Source organism: Phoxinus phoxinus (genome assembly GCF_949152265.1).
Source record: "Phoxinus phoxinus genome assembly, chromosome: 13".
NCBI classification, from domain to species: Eukaryota; Metazoa; Chordata; class Actinopteri; order Cypriniformes; family Leuciscidae; genus Phoxinus; species Phoxinus phoxinus.
Genome location: NC_136888.1, coordinates 20,453,807 through 20,474,178, shown reverse-complemented (window position 1 = coordinate 20,474,178; position 20,372 = coordinate 20,453,807). Strand labels below are relative to the sequence as shown.

At 35.8% G+C, this 20,372-nt stretch overlaps 1 protein-coding gene across 3 annotated transcripts in view; it reads right to left on the bottom strand.

Moving 5' to 3' along the window:
• Positions 1 to 20,372, bottom strand: part of dlgap2a (discs, large homolog-associated protein 2a) — a 136,385-nt gene that overhangs the window by 74,833 nt on the left and 41,180 nt on the right. The window lies entirely within an intron of this gene.

The following is a 20,372-nucleotide window of genomic DNA, read 5'->3' as shown; positions in this document are numbered from 1 at the left end:
CTTTCTGAACACTAAATACACAAGCTTGCACACACACATTTTTGCAGCCGAAATGCAAACAAAAACATAAACTAAAGCAAAACTCCAATATAAATGCATGCAATTTACCATATATGCAAAAGAACATTAGTCTTTTCTTAAAAAATTGTAAGATTCTTAGCTACATCAAAATATAAAATACATATTTTTTTACAACTATATTCATCTGTAAAACATGGGCTCTTCAAAAGAGTATGCCGTAAAAAATTAAACACTACAAATACTGTCATGTAGCCTATCAATTAAATTTTCATTTCAGTTGCCATTAAAAAGAATCACTATATTAATAAAAGACCTTGCGGCGCTATAGCAGAGATTTAAATAGTCATTCTGCTGTGTTAAATGGATGATTCAGTGAGTATATGATTAGTATTCATTCTATAGCGCTGTCTATTTAAGCCACATTCCCATGCCGTTAATTAGAAACAACTGACATTTGTTCATAATCATGTTGAGAGATGTGAACAGGCAACAAACTCAACAGAACAATCTTCTCATCAAGTGACTTGTGTTTCTGGCAGACTCCAAATATATATACAATCCAGTCCAAACGTCATAAATGATGCCTAAACTGGGGACATGATTTAGTATCATTCCAAACACAAATGCCCAAAAATGGCTTTGGCAAATCCAGTGAAAATCCATTTATTCCTTTCTGGGCCTTTATTGGCATGATGACTGGAGCTTTTCATTCCTGAAGTTATTCAACTCCCTCTCTGAAAGTGAACCAATACAACCTCAGTCTATACAGTGACACCATAGCAAATAAATATATGTTGCTCCTGCACATTTTGAAAGAAGTTTAGGACTTAACAGCAGCTAGAATTGGACAGAAAACTGAGCTGGGCAGTAACATCCATATTCATTATTCTGAGCAAAAGAATAATGCAGATACTATATACACACTGATCTATGACCTCATCCCTGACCAAGACACCAAAAGTTCATATCTGCAAATCAATTTGACTTGTGTCCCATTTGAGGTTTAGAATTCCCATGGAAACCCAGGAAAAACAATATGCACACAGAGGATACTGGCATCATCTGACTCAAATTTGGTCTTGCGATTCGCCAAAATAAGATGCGCTAAGTGGCTCAGCCCGACCTGTGAGTGAAAAAAGCGTTTCAGTTCATTCCACAACGAAGCATTCCATAATTAACACCAGTATTTGCATATTAGCCTTGTGAGCTCACACTCTCTGCTTTAGTTGGCATAGTGTTATAAGTGGGAGTGTCAGTGGTGATAATTAGCTTTTCTGTTCTTGTTCTGTTTTTTTTTTCACAGGCACACAGAGGCTTTTCTATGAGGAGACGGAGTGTAAATGCCCGATTATATCATTATAGAACGATTCTAAATATTATTTTTTGTGATCTCCGAATCTCATTTGATGAGGTCATGAGAGACAAATTGATTAACATGAGCAGAATCATGTACAGAGATAAACGAGTCAGCCTATAGTTAATAGAGGTCAGTTCAAAGATGATCAGTGCAGATACAATATATTGACGAGCTTCCTGGCTTGTGTAAACACACAGAAACGCACATACGGACTGTTACTCTATTTAGATTACTATTGATTTCAGTTTCTGCACTCCAAAATAATCCCTCTTGTGCTTGGCTAACTGCTCCTGCAGGAGCTGACAAAGCACTTCTGTACTTTCAGATAGCATCGGACTTTATGAAGACTGTTAGCACTCAGTCTATCATAAGCACTCTGCTTGTAAGAGCTCTCGTTTCCCAAGAGTACAACAGATAACAACATACCAAGTCTGCAAAAGGATGAGAGAATATACGGCATTCAGACCAACAGCACGTGTATGTGAGTGTGATTTTTTTTTTACGTTAATACTTTTTAGACAAAATATTGCCATTACTTTGTACATTTCACTCTGGCAACAATAATAGCCACGGTGACATTAATAGTCGCACATATCTAAACAGCACAGTGGTGTTTTGTTCCTGAACAAATCCATTCAGTGGCTGCGTTCAAAATCGCATACTCTCTTGAGTAAGTACTTGTTTTGTCATTACTTCAAAAAAGTATGTTTCTATAATGAATGTGAGTAGTATGAATGTAATCTGGACATACTACATTCGCCATGTTATAATTTTCATTTGACCTACCAGCATCAGCCATTCATAAATTCTCTCCCGTGGCCTCATGGGATAGTAAAGTGTCCATTGTATGCACACTTCCGAATCTCGCCGGAAGAAGTAGGTCACCTGGGTACTTTTTGCCTATTCTTTTATGAGTACTGTGAATTCTGACATACTTCTTTTGTCACATAGGCCTACTGTTTTTCACCTACTATACTGTATACAGTAGTAGGGAAGTATGCAATTTTTGGATGCAGCACGTGACTCTTGAATCAGCGTTGTTGCATGAATCGGTTGAGTGAATAAGTCAACGACTCACTCATAACTTATTACACTCATAAAGTGTTTTGAACGTAACCTGCAGAAAGTCACTCACCATAATCTACAGTGTTAATGTATCTATGCCAACCTTTCTTTTCATCTCATTTAATCACAAATTAATTAACTCTGTCTAGGTTTATTTTGCAATCATCAGCTGCATTATCCCTTACTGCAAAGTTTTAATTTTAAAGTACACCTGCATTTCTGCTCTGGCTGCAGACTCCGAAGCACAAGCATCTCATACTGTATTTACCTCAGTATTTCCTCTGGGGCAAACTACTCTAAATCAGCATGAAGACCCAATGTTAAGGATCCCAGTGGTGCCATTATCTGCTAGTCTGCAAGAGTAAATCATTCAAGGCATCTGACAATACAGTTTGATTTCAGAAGAGCCAGTGTTCAATAAGGCCGAGCTCAGTATGGGTCTATTTAGAAAGATCGAGAGAGCAGTTTTGATAAAGTTGTCAACTAATTGACACAACAAGGGACATTCTGTCATATCATTACACAGCTAGAGCTCCAGACTTGCCAGTTTCTTCAAGAGGGCGAAGCCACATCTGTTCTTAGCCTTTAAGTGTTTTAACAGAGATTATCTTTTTTCCCATGCATGCAAAGTTATCTTAGTCTCTCTCTTCGTAACTAAGCTGCTCTTAGCAGATTAACAGCTGAACAATATGAATCTACTAATAATTCGTTTTTTGTACATTCATGGTACTTTTTCACTGTATATACTTTGTCTCAGAGATGGATTTTTATTAAAACTAAAAAAAATGTATAAATTTTTTTATAGGAATTTAATCAAATAAATTATAATTATTATCAATATTTTTCTTTTTATCAATCGTAGCGTCAGTTCTGGCAGGTCACCTTAGTCAAGTTCGCATCAGCTGACTCTCAGCTGATCCACGTCTACCAATAGGAATACAACACCTATTACAGCATCCATATATAAGCTCCTTCAGTATTATCAGCATCAATCGCATTTCTCTGGAGCTAATATACCCAGCTCCTCTCGCCCAGTCAGGATTGGCCTTCTGATTCCCCTCTGAATAAGACTAAATTCTCAAATATGTTGTACATTAAAACATTGAATTAATGATATCTGCAATACATTCATGTTGGTTCTGTTCTGTTTACCAGGGGTTATTGCTGCTCTGCTGAGTTCTTGCCCAGAACAGAACCATAATGTAATTTTGTCAAATTATTAGTGTACAAAATATGCAATTTTGTGTTTATTTAGGATATGTGTAATGTTAGCTATAGCTATTAAATAAGAAGCATTAGGAAGACAAAGCAATATGCCATTTTATTCAAACTAATTTTGAATTAAATTGAATTAATTTTGAACTAATTAAAAATGTCTTTAACATCACAGAAAGCTGTTAAACACAATACATAATTTAAGATGTTTCACTTACTCTGTATTTATTAAAGTTCTAATAATAGTAAAATAATCAAATAAATAACATGATAAAAAAAACAGATAAAAAAGTATAACAAATGAGAAAACCACACAAAGAAAAACAAATGTGATGAAACAGGTGTGATAATAATGACACTGTGGTAACAATATTCATGACATTCCGGCGAAAAAGGACCAAAATAACAGATACATTAACATTAAAAAATTAAATAAACTAGAAAGATTGGGTAAAGTGTGGTGGCAAACAGGACGAGGAAGAGGCCCGTGAGAGATACGAGACCGGTGCGTCGCGCAGGTGTCGCTCATCATCAATCACGCCACCGGTGTTTTAAGGGAGTTTCTTTATTTAGAAAGTCCACAGGCACAAACGTATCCTTAGTTGAAGAAACACCCAAATATCCAGCATTAGCTGCCTAAAAAAGACATTAGTCAGCAGGTTTGTTCTACTCTGCAGATGAAGGACTATTTTTGTTTATTCCCTCTTAATAAAGCCTCACCCAGTCAGAGCACTTAGAAAGGTGCGGGTGAGCGAAAACAAAGTATGAGCCTCATCTCTTACATTAGAGCAGACAAGAGTCCTTGACTGGGCTGTTCCTCTTTTCCATTAACCATTTGCCTTAAAACATGGTGCGACAAGTACAGAACAAAATCATTACCTCTCACAGAAGACAGAACTACTAAAGGTCTAAAATAGAGAAGTGTGAGCGTGTGTGTATTTTGAAAGTGTGAAGGAAGAGTGTTAGACTGTTGATTATTTTTTGTTCTTTATATTTTTTTCCACGCTCTCAGAGGCACAGAACAGACTTGTCATAAATTACCTAACATCCAGCATCTTAAAATAAACTTGGAAAAAATCACATAATACAGAAGAGCACACACACATGAAAAAAGTTAAAGTTCCTCTGCATATGACCTGTTTAGTGTACCCTGAAAGTAAACATAATCAAGTGTTGTTATCTACCATACAGGTCTCGTGCTTTTGGGTATTTGAATTAGTTTAAAAGCTTCCAGCATTTATCCAATCTCCATTTAATCTCATTTGAAAGGGTATCCAGCAAAGTAAATGTTGTTTTAGATGATGCTGAAGATTCTCCACATTTCTTTAAAAGCTGTTCTATGGACCTGTTTTCCATCAAACCTCTTTGATAATGTAACAAGCCTGAGATTGGCAGAAATGTAAATGCCAGAAAAGGAAAACATAAAAAATGCCCCTTACAAAAAAATCCTGTCATAGTACCGTTGTACATTGCACTCCTATACTTTAATACCGACTGATTCATGATTGATTTAATTTAACATGATATTTAAGAGGTATTTAAAGGTACTTCAAAGAATACCATGGTAGTGTATTATAGATGCATTCAAATGTCTGTGCCTTTGAACAGAATATGTTATCAGGTAACTTGCTATAACATCGACTTGAACTAACTTCCTTCGAAAAATTATCTTTGATCTGTTGCGGTAAATATCATTATAGAACCTGCATATAAACAAATATGCATACTTCCGTACTATAGTAATCTGGATTCCGTAACCAGATTAAAAAAAATAATAATACTTGTAATTAGATTATAATATTTTAAAATACTTGACAGTTACTTATTTATTGATCGCATGATTACCTGTTATTCTCACAAAGGAATTATTAATTGATTCCCCCAACTACTTCTTTTTTATCTTTTACATTTTCCTTTTTTTTTAAAGTCTACTACTTATATGCGTTCAGAAGAAGGTCTTCCAGGTTTGTGGAATTGCCCACACAGACCAGCCACTAGTCATGTGTCTATCACTAAAAACTGAGACGCACACAGTATTTGATCACTGGATTTACTGAAATCATTTCACTTTTAAGAAGTGTTTTCTTAACATTGCATATCTAATCAACTCCTGATGAACACATTAATTATAATTTGAGTTATCACTCAGTGAGTCATTTAACCTTGTATAATGCTGTCTTTAGAAGGCGTTTGTATTTCAAAACTTGTAAAATGTTCAAATTCACATCATTTTATATACATTTCTGTCAGCTGAACCTCTTTGACCTAATACATTTACTTGAAGTATACCCTGAGATTTTTATTTAATAAGTTAGGTCAATAATAATATTAAAACAATAAAAATGTGTAATGTAATAGATTGTTACCAACTATACAATTTTTGTCACATCATTTGGAATCAGTAACCGACTACAATTTGTAAGTAATCTACCCAGCACTGGTAGTAGGCGAAAAACAGTATGCGAAAACAGTAGTATGTCCAAATTCACAGTATTCATAAAACAGTAGGCAACACGGATTACCTACTACCAACTGAATGGCAGTGAAGCAACGCAACTGACGATGCAGGCAATATAGTTTTGCAGAATTGCTAAAAATGTGATAATCCAAAAGAGTAAAATAAGCATATGAAGACTTCAGATGCAAAAGCCTGTAAGTGCCATCTGAAATTTTCTTCTAGAATGATCCTATCTATCAAGCTTGTATGTTTATCTTCAGTTATTTCACTTTAATGGCAATGAAAATGACCTATTAATTGTCATTAAAGTGAAATTACTGAACTTAAAAAGAGATTGATAAAAATGCAAATTTTAGAAGAAAATTTCAGATGGCACTTAGAGGCTTTTGCATCTGAAACCTTCATATTTAGTGAGTCAAACTTTAGAAAAAGAGATGTGTAATGTGTTAAGAAAATCTAAATAATCAACATATTCTTATTACATACACATTCGTGCCATACTGTATAGAACAACAGTTGCAAATTAAGTACTTATTCAAAAGAAGTACCTCTTCAGAAAGAATGCGATTTCAAATGCAGTCACATTTACATTATAAAAGGAACATGTAAATAGACCAATATAAAACTTTGACGGCACAGGAGTAGACCGAAATGGATTGCTGTAATCAACACTTTTATCAATTAGTTACCTATATCGGCTGTAATCGTAATCTCGTTTATTTATTGATTAACCGTGCAGCCCTATTGTGTGGTGAGTAAATGATGTGCAGCCGTAGTCCTGAGAAATTCTGAGAGCTTGGAGGACTGATGAAATTCTTCACGGATGAACACCCTCATGTATTATAAGAGAATCTTTCATGAAGCGTTTGTTCTGCGGCCTCTCCTTTCCACAGCCCTTAATGATGTTCTCTCACTGCACTCCTCCTCTCTTCTCTTCCTGTGGCCTTCCCTTTCTCTCATTTTTCTCACTATCTCTATTTCGCCCCTTTCTTCTTCACTTCCTTGCTCCCTCTCTCTTTCATTCTTTCTCTCTCTCTCTGTTTTCATGAATAGGCTCACTGAGGCGTCAAGTGCAGGACTAGGTCTGTACAGACCTCAAAGACAGGAAGAGAGAGATGACAGATGAGGAGGAGGAGAGTGAGAGAGTTTGGGTTGACATGAAGGGTCATTGCAGTGCTCTCCTCTGAACTGTGAACATTCAGTGCTGATGGCAATGACAAAGTGGCATAGTTCATAATGCTATGAACATCTGGAAAGGAGATTTCTTGTTTCGAGGTTATTTCCAAACTGGCTCCTTGCTATTGTAAAGACATGAAGGAGAATTGATGACTAGTCCAACAATTAAGGAGTTAAGGAATAGTCCAACAATATTATAATCCATTGTAATTAACGGCAAGTTAGGATTTTTTTATTATTATTATTATTGAAAACTGAAATCTCTAAAAATGACTCTATTTTTCTAAAATGATAGTTCACCCAAAAATAAAAAATAAAGATATTTTGAAGAATGTTTTAACTGTTGTTGTCCATACAATGAAAGACAATATTTGACCCCAACAACATTTTGGTCCATTATATGGACAAAAAAATTAACTTTTCCCTAAATATTCTTAAGTGAAATCTATCATTTTACAAAAGATGGAAATGCAAATGCAAGGTTTTGGGTGAATTATCCCTTTAACTGGGAATGATGGAGAATATCCAACACGATCTCATGAAAGTGCGTATCTATACCACGAATGTTATTTCTGGTACCATTTATACGCCAAAAATGTTTTTGGGTAGGATTAGAGGTGGGGAGTGTGTGCATATTACACGCCATAAAGTGCGTAGCATATGCACGCAAAAACTATTTTTTGGCGTATAAATGGCACGAGAAATAACATTCATCATATAGATACGCACTTTCGTGAGATCGGCTGGAATATCCTCTCATTGTTTACTCACCCTCAATGTTGTTCCTGAGAAATATACTGGCCAATCTTTTTAATGCAAAGGTGATAATTTTGTAAATCCATAAGATGATATTTTAAACAAATTAACTAACGTAAAAAATTATTGAGTCAGATATTTTCAATTAATCATTTGATCTGATTCACCAAACCAAGTTCTTCAGTTTGACTCAGTTACTCACTGCAGTTTTGAAGTTAACAGCTCACTGTGGGAACAACATGAGGGGGAATAAACGACGAAAGCATTTTCATTTTAAGATGAACTATCCATAAAAGTTTTCTAAAAGAAAAGAAAAACGTACTGTTTTTTATTTATTTGCCCCAAAGGCGAAGTCAATAGCAAAACAAAAACACCATTAAACATAACTTAAAATAACATATGCTATCGACGGCTGGTACAAACCAACTCGGTTACGATTCCCCAAAATATAGGCACTCTGTACTGACATCTAAATGTCACATGTAACCGACTGGGCTTAACTCACGATGTGTCAAAGTGGTGAATGAAAAGCCTAACAGATAATGACAATGAGGAATGCCATCTGTGCAGTGCCTCCTTGAGCTGCTGGTGTTGCATCAGACGTGCTTTACAGGTGAGAGACATTACTAACAGAGTGTACAGCAAGAGCACAGCCTGGCAAATCAACTGCTGCCATGGATACAGGGACTTCTGCAATCTCAGACAGACAGTTAGCTAAGACTGGCGTTTATATGATTCCCCAGTATGGTTTCATTAGTAGAGAGAGAGACAGGGGGAGAGAGAGCAGATGTTTGTGCACAGTGAAATGTGAGTTACTGTCCCCCACAGGTACAATCTGTCTCAAACCTGCTATCAGTCTCTTATTCCCCCCTCAGTGTTCTGAGCTGGAGTTCTGGTCCAGTCACACACTCAGACAGCTGCAGGCGTGTGTGTGTGTGTGTGTGTGTGTGCCAGCTTAATGCCTGTCATTTATTTAATAAGTTGCTGGTGATTATGAGACAGACCAGGGAGAAATCTGACAGGAACGAGGGTGCTGTTCTTCCTCAAAACCCTAAAGTTACAGGAACACTCCAGAGGAATAAAGACACACATCTTCCTGCTCTGGACTCGTGTGTGCTTGTGACTGTGTGGTAGACATCAAATGAAACAGGGTGCATAAGAAAAGGAAAGAAAGATGGAAGGATGATGAGAAAACGATGCAGAAAATTGAGAGTTCTTATTCCCTTCCTGTCCCTGCAGTTATTTACTTGTTAAGTAGCCATGTATATGTGGGATAATGCAGTCAGTCGGTCACTAGTGCAAAATATATTCATTCATGGTGATAAAAGGCCTCATCGCTAAGATGTATACTTTACTTGCTGTATACTGTATTTACAACAAACAAATGCTGCTTTCACATACTTCATTTCTCTTTAATGGAATCAGAGACATCTTATGATGACTCAAAATAACTTACTGTAGTAAAAAGGCTTTTAGTGCTATATTATGAACAGTATACATTTTAATATATGTTGAGAATAAAACCTCAAACGGATGGCTAGAAGCAAAGGAATCCCCAGTCCAAAAACTGAAAACATTGATCGGAAGCACAAGGAACTGATATAAGATACAAAGAGCTGAGAGCTTAAAATAAAGGAAAAAGTTACAATATAGCTAAATATGTTAGATAGTCCATGGAAAAAGAACACTGTAAAAAAAAAATTATATGATCAATAAGTTATGATAACATATGTTTTTACATTGCTTTAACTCATAAAAAAGTTGTAAATTGCTTAACTTATTTGGATAAGTTATACAAGATTCAACTAATTTTTTAAGTCAGTTTAATGTATATTAAGTTGAAATAACTTATACATCCAAGTAGATTGTGCATTGTTTTTTTACAGTGGTTGGATTGCAGATTAATAATAACACCGTTCAAACGTTTGGAGCCAGTATAGATTTGTATAAATGTTTAAGAAAGAAGTCTCTTATACTCAATAAGACTGCATTTATTTATTTATGATAAAAAAACAGTAATATTGTGAAACATTATTACCAATTAATTATATAACTGTATTCTATTTAAATATTGTTAGAAAATGTTTACTATTATTACTACAGTCTTCAGTGTCACATGATCCTTCAGAAATCATAATATACTGATTTGGTGTGCAAGAAACATTTCTTATCATCAATGCAGAAAACAGTTGTGCTGGAAACTGTGATACAATAAAAAAAAATTCTAAGTTCAAAAGGACATTTATTTGAAATAGAAATGTTATAACATTATAGATGTCGACGCTTTTGATCAATTTAAACCTCTGGTGCTGTTCAAAAATGTTTTACTTTTTTCGGAATGGTACGAGACTTGGTGAAGGTTTTGGCACTTGCTGTGTGAACACCAAAAAAATCATGGACATGATGCGAAAAGGTTAAATGGTCCTGAAAAAAATAGTCACCTTGTATTGTTCGCATAAAAAATGACCGCACTGGAAATGAATAGGGGCGGATTTCATCTATTGGAAACGTTTGGTACTGCGCACAAACTTATTATTACTGAAAGCTAATTTTTTGAGATATCAAGCTCAAATTTGGAAAAGTCTTTGTTTAGATTTATGGCTTTGATTTTCTCACAGTTTTAAAGTAAAACATGTTTTGGAATATATCTATTTCATTTAAATAAATAATAATAATAAAAATTTCATAACAATAAATGTGTTGGGAATTCCATGTCCATCCTCAAAAAGTGAATAAATGGATTATAACTACAGCATAAATATAATTTAGTACCATCAAATCTGCTAAAAATACTAAATATTAAATAAAAAACATTACCAAACTAAAATATAGTAGGCCTACAATAATTTCATTGAAATAAAAAAAGGAAAAAAGTATTAATTTAATTATTGTTGCTAGCCAGACTGTTACATTGTTATGGAATGTTTATTCAAGTAATACAAAATAATTTTGGCTTAAATAAATCAATATTTCATATACATGTAGGCCTATGTATTATAAGCAGCTACTGTATTTAATAAGTGGGATAGCATACAGTTAAGACACCTTGTTTCTTACATATTTCATGTGCCCTAAAGAAGAATGCTAAGAAACGTCCCAAAAAATGTCAATTACCCCCATTAAATATGCAGCACCTCTGTTAAGACAGCTTTGACACAAGGATTTCTTCAAGAAAAAGTAATAAAAAAAACAAATCCTCCATCTGCTCATACTTTCCCTCTCCAAACGCTGTCCACTCGTTCAAAGACTGGCAGTAATGATTAATTGGCAGAACGAACTAGACTTTCAGCTAATGCACCTGCTACCCCTGACTGTGTCAGAAAGAGAGAGCAGCGGGCACCAGATGTGAAGCCTGCGTCCACCCCAGCACACAGCATCATTTCAGACTGACCCACTTTCAGTTTTTAACTGTAATTGCTGGTTGGAAAAATGAATCACATCCAAAGATGTCATAAATAATTCTTATTATTTGCTGAGAGAGAGAAAGTGCGTCTAAAACCCCAACATCTAAACTGATCTGAACGTTCCCTCACTATTTATTAATTGGAAACAAAAGGAAAGCCATTGAAGAAAATGTGAATCAAACATAATTGTTTAGTGATATTCAGTTGCCAAGCAACAACTTCGACATTCATCAACACTGTACCAATGACAATCTGAATGGAGAACTACAGAAAATTAGGAAACTGTTAGGAAGTGCATGATTCTAGAGAATTTTTTTTTTTTAAATATCATAATAAAATGTCTTAAGTTATCAATCTCATTCTCAGCTATTTAATGGAACAGTTTAATGGAAAAGTAAAAAAATTATCACCTTCATGTCATTCTAAACCAGAAGGCCTATGCAGTTATTTTACATTTAAAATTTAAAATTTACAAAATTGCAAATGGAGAAAATTGTCAGTGAAATATCTGTTCCTCACTTAAAGCTACAGTATCATATGGCTTAAACAATTTGAAATAAAACATGAATCATATGGTGCTTTTATACAGTATATATATTATTTTTTTTGTCTTTTTTGGGAGCTTGACATCCCGTAGTCACTACGAACTGTCATAGTATGTATGTGAAAATATGTATGTGAAATTTTTCTAAATTCTCTTGTGAACAAGAGACAGAAATGTTTAATGTTAACTCTTTAATATAATGTCAGCAAGTTAGTTCACTGTTAAAGGAATAGTTTTTACAGAAACATGGGTTCAGAAGGCATTTTTTATGATGAATGGATTCGCTTTTTTTTTTTGAGCTTCAAAAACTCGGATTCTATTTAGTGCCATTACAAAGCTGGGGCAAGACCGTACATTATTTAATACAACTTGATGTGTTCGGCTGAAAGAAGAAAGTCATATACACCTAGAATGACTTGAGGGTGAGTAAATTATGGGATGTTCTTCATTTTTGAGTGAACTATTCCTTTAACTGCATACTGTATATATGCATGTGGAATTGTACACAGTACTTGCAGGTTTGTATTTGTTCTCAGGGGAGTTTTATTATTTTATTTTTTGAGAACTCTCAACCATCACTAATTGCACCCTCCTCTGAGCCTTTCTGCAGCTTTTAAGCAAGAAAACATCACAGGCAAAGTTTCCAGAAAACAGGCCAAAGGCAGATGATGGGGGATGCTGTGTGCGTTTTCCTCACAAATCTCAATTGGTCAGCCTTATGCTTGAATTTTGTCCTCTGTCTATGTTCAGAATTCATCTGGACAAGGACCTGAGCTTCGGATGTCATTCGAATTTAGCAGGGCGTCAATAAAGAGCTCTAAAGTGCTCTCTCACCTAATAACAGACTCTATGTTAAACAAGGGTAGAACAGCCATCTGAGACTCTCTCAGTCCTTAGTAGCCTAGCAACCAACGCCAACACAGTTTGCCGTTCAGACCAATGCGTAAAGCTTATGGAAGTCCTTAAGTCATTCGTAGGTGAGGGGAACTGTGTCTCATTACCTCAGGCGAAGAACGAGGTGTAACCTGAAAGTATGTTTGTGCAAGTGCTTACCTTTCACATGAATGGGTCAAGATGCAAACAGAACAAACCAACACAAAAAAGTGTTTCGATGACCGTTTCTGATCTAGTTGCCATGGTGATGTTCAGAGCTGAGGTGTTCCTGAATGTTTAGCATCTCCCATTGCATATGCTAATTTGATATGATAACACACAAATGCTATATGCTAATTCCTCAAAAGAAGCCTCGCAGACCTGATCTGAATCCTGCATGTTTAATAAAAGATCTCTTCATCTTCTCAGATCACTGTTTGTGCCAAAGATCTTCATGCCTGAGGGAGCTGGACCTGAGCCAGAGGTTAAATTCAACCTGTGTTAGGCTGCCATTACAAGAAACATTAAAGTGAAGTTCAGCTAACAGCCAGCGGCAACTGGATTTGCGCAGCACTTTACAGCTCCATCACACAATTCAGCAGAGATCCACAGAGCAGCAAAGCTGGAGAAGCTTCAAGGAGGGATTTGCCAGGAAAGGAGATGTTTTATCTGGTATACTGTGCAGGAAAGATAAGCTCAATGTATGTTGCACATTTAAGGGTACTGTACATACATACAATATACTGTAGTACAGCTGTTTGGCTCAAACTGTTCTGTGTAAAACGTTATTGATGGAGGCATGGCATTGAATCAAAAATGTAAACCAATCAGAAAAACCAATCCAGAGCAGTCACACTGGTTTTCAGACAATTTCAGACTATCTATTTAGACCAAAGGGTCAAGGTTTGGCTTGTTAGCACGGCCCAAACTCCAGGGCTGTGCAAAATTCAGAATGGGAGAATTGACTCTTTTTCACATCTTGATTTGAAATGTGAATGTAACAAAGTTGGATTCCAAAGGCAAAAATCCCATTCATTTTCTCCATTCTTTATAAACCTTTAAAGACAAGCTTTCTGCGAGCTCCGAGGTTGCTAATCAAATGTATATGGTTTTGTTGAAGCCATCAACCCACATAATTACATTTTTAAATAATCATGCTGAACATCCTGGTGAAGTCCTGGTGACAAACTACACTACACTACCAATGATTCTGCAAAGAAGACTCCACCAATCAGAGAATCCAAACAGGCAAAAATCGGCTAAATTAATTTTAGTGCCATGACGCACTCCCCATGCTATATATTATACATATTTAGCAATAAACATAAATTGTGATGTTGTCTTTTTTAGTTAAATAATGTCAAATCGCAATGCTTTGTGGGATTTTAGTTCTGTCCCTCATTAAAGCCTTTAAGTGCACAGGGTGCTTCTCATTTCTTATATGTGAATCCTCGCTTCCTAACTCCAACCCCCTTAGGATGCGAGGACAGGATGCAAGGAAAGAAAATGAGAATGGAAGAATCGAAGGAAAGCTTATTGGAACATTGAAATATTCTTGATCACTCAAGCGTCACTTCAAAGCGCCATCAGCTGCGCTCAAGGGATCTCTCCTTGTTTTTAAAGTTCAGTCATTTAAGAAATGCATAATAAATATTAATAAAGCAGGAAGCCCTGTTGAAATATTTGAGATGTATGGTTTATTTAAATTTCAAATGTAAAAAAGATAGATTTTTTCATTATTGTGACAGATGTGAAGGGAAGGAGAATTTATACATGTGTCAGCTTTTTCAACAAGAAAGATTTCGCTATAGGACCCGTGCATCCTTGCTTATAGCTCCTCTGGAAGCTTGCTCACTCCTCGTTCCTTACCTCATCGAGGTGCAACTAGAGAATTGATATGTCCTTCAAGATGGCTTACTTTGATCTGAGTCCCAGGCTGGAGGACGGAGGAACGAGGAAACAAGGAAGTTTCCATTTGAATATTGAGATTAAAGTACCCACGGTCTTGTACCTTTGTGTTGTTGTCAGATTTTCCAAAAACCTTTTTTGTTTCAAATTAAAGTTTACAATGCTAACACTGAATGCTTTAGTAAATCGGGCCCACGTGGTACTGGACATTACAAAAGAGTTGTGTACTAGCACTGAGAGAGCTCCAAACCCAGCGCACATACATCTGTGTTGTGGGTGTCTCCCGCTGTCTGTACAGATGTTCAACAGGCTGATATCAGTGAGCCCTGTGTGTGGATACAAAGCTACTCAAGTGCAGTGAGCCATACATTCCTCTAGTTGACCTTAATCCACCCGCTTGCTTAAACACACGTGTGGGTAGACATGTTGAAAAGAAAGCCACACACACATACAGTATTGGCTAATTTTCACCAATAAAAAACGAACTTTGAAAGAACATTAGCCGTGTATGTGTGTGTGTGGCTTTCTTTTCAACATTTAAAAAATTGGCTTCTTTTTAACATTAAATAAGTTCAACATTCATAATCTTGTTCCCTAATTATCTCCCCATTATTTCCTGTCCTCTCTTACACTTTTATTATACATTATTTCCTGTCCTCTCTTACACTTTTACTATACATAAAAGGGCAAAAAAACACAATTTATTTTTCTTTTCTTTTTTTATTCACCCAGGAATTCAATATTATTTACTCACCTTTATGTTATTCTAAACCCGGGATAGGCAACTCCGGTCCTGGAGGACCACTGTCCTGCAGAGTTTAGCTTAAGCCCTGATAAAAACTCATCTGTTTGTATCTATCTAGTAATCCTGAAAACATTGATTGCCTTGTTCAGGAGTGTTTAATTAGGGTTGGAGCTAAACTCTGCAGGGCAGTGCTCCTCCAGGACCGAAGTTGCCTATCCAAACCCATCCCATATGATGTTTTTTTTTTTTTTTTACTATTGTGAAGTTCTTTCCATAAAAATCACATTTCTATGTGATCAGAACTGTCTTGCCAAAAAAAAAAAAAAAACCCTATACAAGTTTAATAAAAGTAGTGACTTCAGATTTGAACTAGTATGGCGCTGTTATGGTGTTGTTTTTAGTCAGTTTGTGGAGCTTGTCAGCCTCAGGTCACTATGAACTATTCTTGTATGTCAAGAGCCGCATGCATAACAATTCTTAAAGCATTTCTACCTGTTGTGTGCTCAATGGAAAACTTAACAGCATATGGTTGTGGAACAACATGAGGTCGTGAGTAAATAATAAAATTTAGATTTCTGGGCGAACTATTCCCTTGATAATAGTCTGAATTCTCAACATAATGTAACAGATTAAGCCTGCATTATATACTTGTGACACATAAAAGAACCTCAACAAAAACAATGCCGTAAAAACTTTCTGATCTACCGCTGTGCTAATATATACATCTGCAAACCTGTTAAGAGTAACAGCATCCATTAGCCTGGGCCCTGCAGTGGTTCTGGTAGAACAGGCAGCATCTGTGTGTGCTCAGACACATCCAAGAGGACATGGAGAGATTAGCAGTTTGCTCTGCCATGATTAGTGCTAACAGCCATGCAGCAGCACACAAGGCTAGCATCTGTTCCTTACAGCAGCACTCCATTCAGCTTCAGCTGGATTCATTAAAAGGGGGTTTCTTCGTCGTTTACTCTGGCCCGAGCATCAAAAGCTTTTCTGGAAGCCTGATTCAACGATGACAACTAGCTTTCTGCAGACCAAATCACTCACACACACGCTTTAAAATGGGGGAAAGTGAAGTAAGAGGAGGGGCGAAGTAAGTTTGATATTAAATATGGAGTGTCGGTTTCTCTGGGAAACAGAGCAATAATCCCCTGATGTGTTTAGCCACATGATAACATGATTTAAAGCCCTTCTCAGTGGGAGTGAATAAGAAAACAAATGGAGTCAAGGTATCTTTTCAAAGAGCATTTGGTGCCGTTTGAGCCTGGTGACTGATATTCATTTTCCATTTGAAAGGATAAAAAAAAAGAGAGAGTGTCATTTCAAACTACTTTAAAGAGATAGCAGAACAGGATTATTGACATCCATCCAGGGGCCCCAAACAGTGACATGTTTCCATCACAGTTTTACAGAATCACTTGTAAAATCATAATAATGGTTCTTAGACTCATCTCATCTTTTGATTATAGTTTTATAGGTAGGGAATGGGATGCACTGATATTACAATTCCGATAATTATTTTCTTGCTATGACCAATAGATAATAAATACTAATATTAAAATTCTATAATTTTGATAAATAATTTAAATATAAACACTTTTTTTTTTTTACATCGGCTAAATATTACATATAAAATTATGTGTTTTCATCTAAGTGAGCGTTAGATAATGGCAAAGTTAATCTAAATGAAGAAAATAAAAATTGTGAGAATATTTAAATATTCCATATGGTCTGATAGATAGACCAACAGACAGAGACAGAGACAGAGATAGATCAAATACATATAGCCTATAACCAATATGGTACCAAAATATCATGTAGTCCAAGTTCTCTTTTTACATACAGAGAAAAGGTTCCCTTTTTTTTACACATTACAGTCTTGATGGAAGATATTGTCAATTTACTCAAACGTTACATGAAATATGACACATTTTTTGATAAAACAGCATCGTTGATTATAAACACTGCAGTTTTACACATCTGTTGTGAACGTTCAGCTGGTTCTTCCTGCAACGTCTGACGCAGCATTTTTTCAGAGTGGCTTTCTTACATTCTCAATTAAGACTCCAAGAGGTTCCTCACTGCACCAAACTCATATCAGCTCAAACAGCTCCTCGGGGAGCTCATGCCCCCCTCCCAGTGGCCACATGTTATGGGAGGCATGAAACTGTAAAGGCTAAAAACTTATAAACTCATCTGCACAGCTGTCTTCTGCCTTTCATGTTTACAAATTAAATTAATGTTCATGGTAGATGCTTTCTTATCAAAGTGAAGCACAAGAAAGAAGTGCAAGTAGTCAAAAACACAGCGGGGCACTTTCACAGCAATTATTATTTCAGAGAGAGAAAAAAACTGCATCTTAATAATATATTAGTAAATTAAGTTACCAACAATCTTTTTTTTTAAATACACCTTCTTTCTATATAAATTATTAGACAGAGATGTAAAAATGGCTTATATAAATAAGATCATAATTATTTTCAATTTAGGCATCACATTATAATGTACATGACAATTATTATTCAGTTTTATATTTGCTAAAGATGACATTTTACAGTGTCATTAAATTATTAGCATTTAAAGACTGACTTTATGTAAGCATTAGATGATGGCAAATTACATTAAATACAATACAAATTTATACGATTATAAACAGATCCTTTTTGCTAATATGGTGACAATATATTTTACATCACTAATTAGGCTCATAGATTCATAGTGAATTCCAAAGATCAGGGCCAAAATGAAAAAAATCAACCAATACTGTAGATACAAGTGAAGTACTAAGACAGAGATATCATATCACGGAATATCATTATGCACACAGCAGTGAGAAAATTGCAGTGCTGTTAGAGGAATTTGGCAAACCCATAAGTAGGCTATTTTAGGTCAGTTAGTTCATCTTGAACATTTAAACCTGCTTTTAACTGTCATTGTCTGATTAGTGTTATGAAATGTAACCAGAACACAGCAAATCCATCATTCCTGTTTTTGACAGCGAAGGAGATTAGAGGGGAGGTGGGATGTGTCACAAAATTAGTGGTTTTTAAATTACAAATGCTACGTGCTGAATCGCCTTTTGCAGATGAGAAGAAAAAAAAGTTCTCTCAATGCAAGAACTTCCTTAAGTTGTGACACATTTATTTCCAACAGAGCTGAAAGCAGTGAGATATTTTCCCCCTCATTTGAAGGGACATGGAGGAGAAGCGTGTCAGATTATATCAACATCCTATTGTGCCTGTTACCAGTACAAACTTTTCCCTAGAGTCACACAACCATCCAGAAGACAGAACGCCCCACAGCCGGGTCACACACACATCAATAAAATCAGCATCTGAAAAGAGGTCAAAATAAGCTTGATTTGATAATCAGAAATGACTTCAATCCACCAGCATCCATGACACCGTCAACCATTAGCTGAAACATTATCTGAACTGAAGCATTTCTGAACAGCTCAGGCTGATTTATTGGCATAATCAGCAGTGTTACAAATGACACATGCACTAAACTAAAGAGTTAATCACTCTATCATGCATTCCCGAGGATCTAACATGATCTATTTGGCCCTTGCAAGGTCAACAGAAAGCTGTCATCCGCAGAGCCCCAGAGCCCTAATAAATGTCTCAATTTATCAGTCTTCAGCGTAACTGTGTGGGTGTGTATGTGCTCTCTGGAAGGCTGCAAGCTGCCGCTTCTCTGCGTCCGTTAGTATTTGCCTGTTTCATAAACATGGCCATGTGGCTCTCGCTGTGCTGCTGCTGCCCCACTCGGCAAACCACTCAGCCTCTTATTTCCCAGCATGCATCTGGCAGCCGTCACAAACTATCTCAGTCAGGGGGGTTTGGAGTGAGATGCCAGAATGCGAGCCAACTTGCTTGTCCTCCTGACTTTCACAAAAAGATACATTTATATATTTATGCTGTTAAACTCTTAGCACACAAATACATAACACTGGTTCAAAAAGTGTCTGTGAGTGACAATAATAACTGGGATGAGGATGATGACTTCTCATAAGACGACGAATTTGTAAACTGTCATAGCGTGCCTGGATGAAGAAAGAGACAGTAGATCTCAATAACAGTAATAAAAAATAAAAATGTCATGTTTATGTGCACAGAAAATGTTCTCACACAAAATTTATACTAGAACAGGAGTGTACAGTATACACATAAATCACACAAATGTATTGATAATACACAACACGCACATCGATTTATTCAAATGTTGATTAACCCGAATTATTCTAAATGATGGAGCACGCGACTGCGGTTAATTTGCATAATATATGGCCAAATTCTTCTATATCTGCCCATAAGTGCTTTCAGCACAACCTGTACAGTCATTCATCACTCTTAAAAGAACATCTTTAAACTCGCGCCCCAACAAACACTCTTTACATAGGCCTGGAGTACAAGTTAGCTCTGTCCCATCCCAGATTGAGCTGTAAAGGACATCATTTTTGAAAAAAAGATATACTGTAGAGTCACTTAATTATTCAGTTTCTAAAAATAACAAATGTCATTATAATAGCATATTTCGGCTTAATACATTCAATTAAATTGTTTGCAGGTTTAGTTGGCTGGCTCTAAATTTTAGGGGTTGATAAGAGGTAAGATCAAAAGTCTCACGCTCACCAAGGCTAAATACAGTAAAATAATAATAATAATAATAATAATTAAAAAAGTAATATTGTGAAATAATATTACAAATTAAATTTCTTCAACATTTATTATTGAATAGAAAGCATAACACCTTATATTATATATATATATATATATAATATATATATATATATATATATATATATATATATATATTAAAATCTCTTCAAAATAAAGTGCAAATTATAG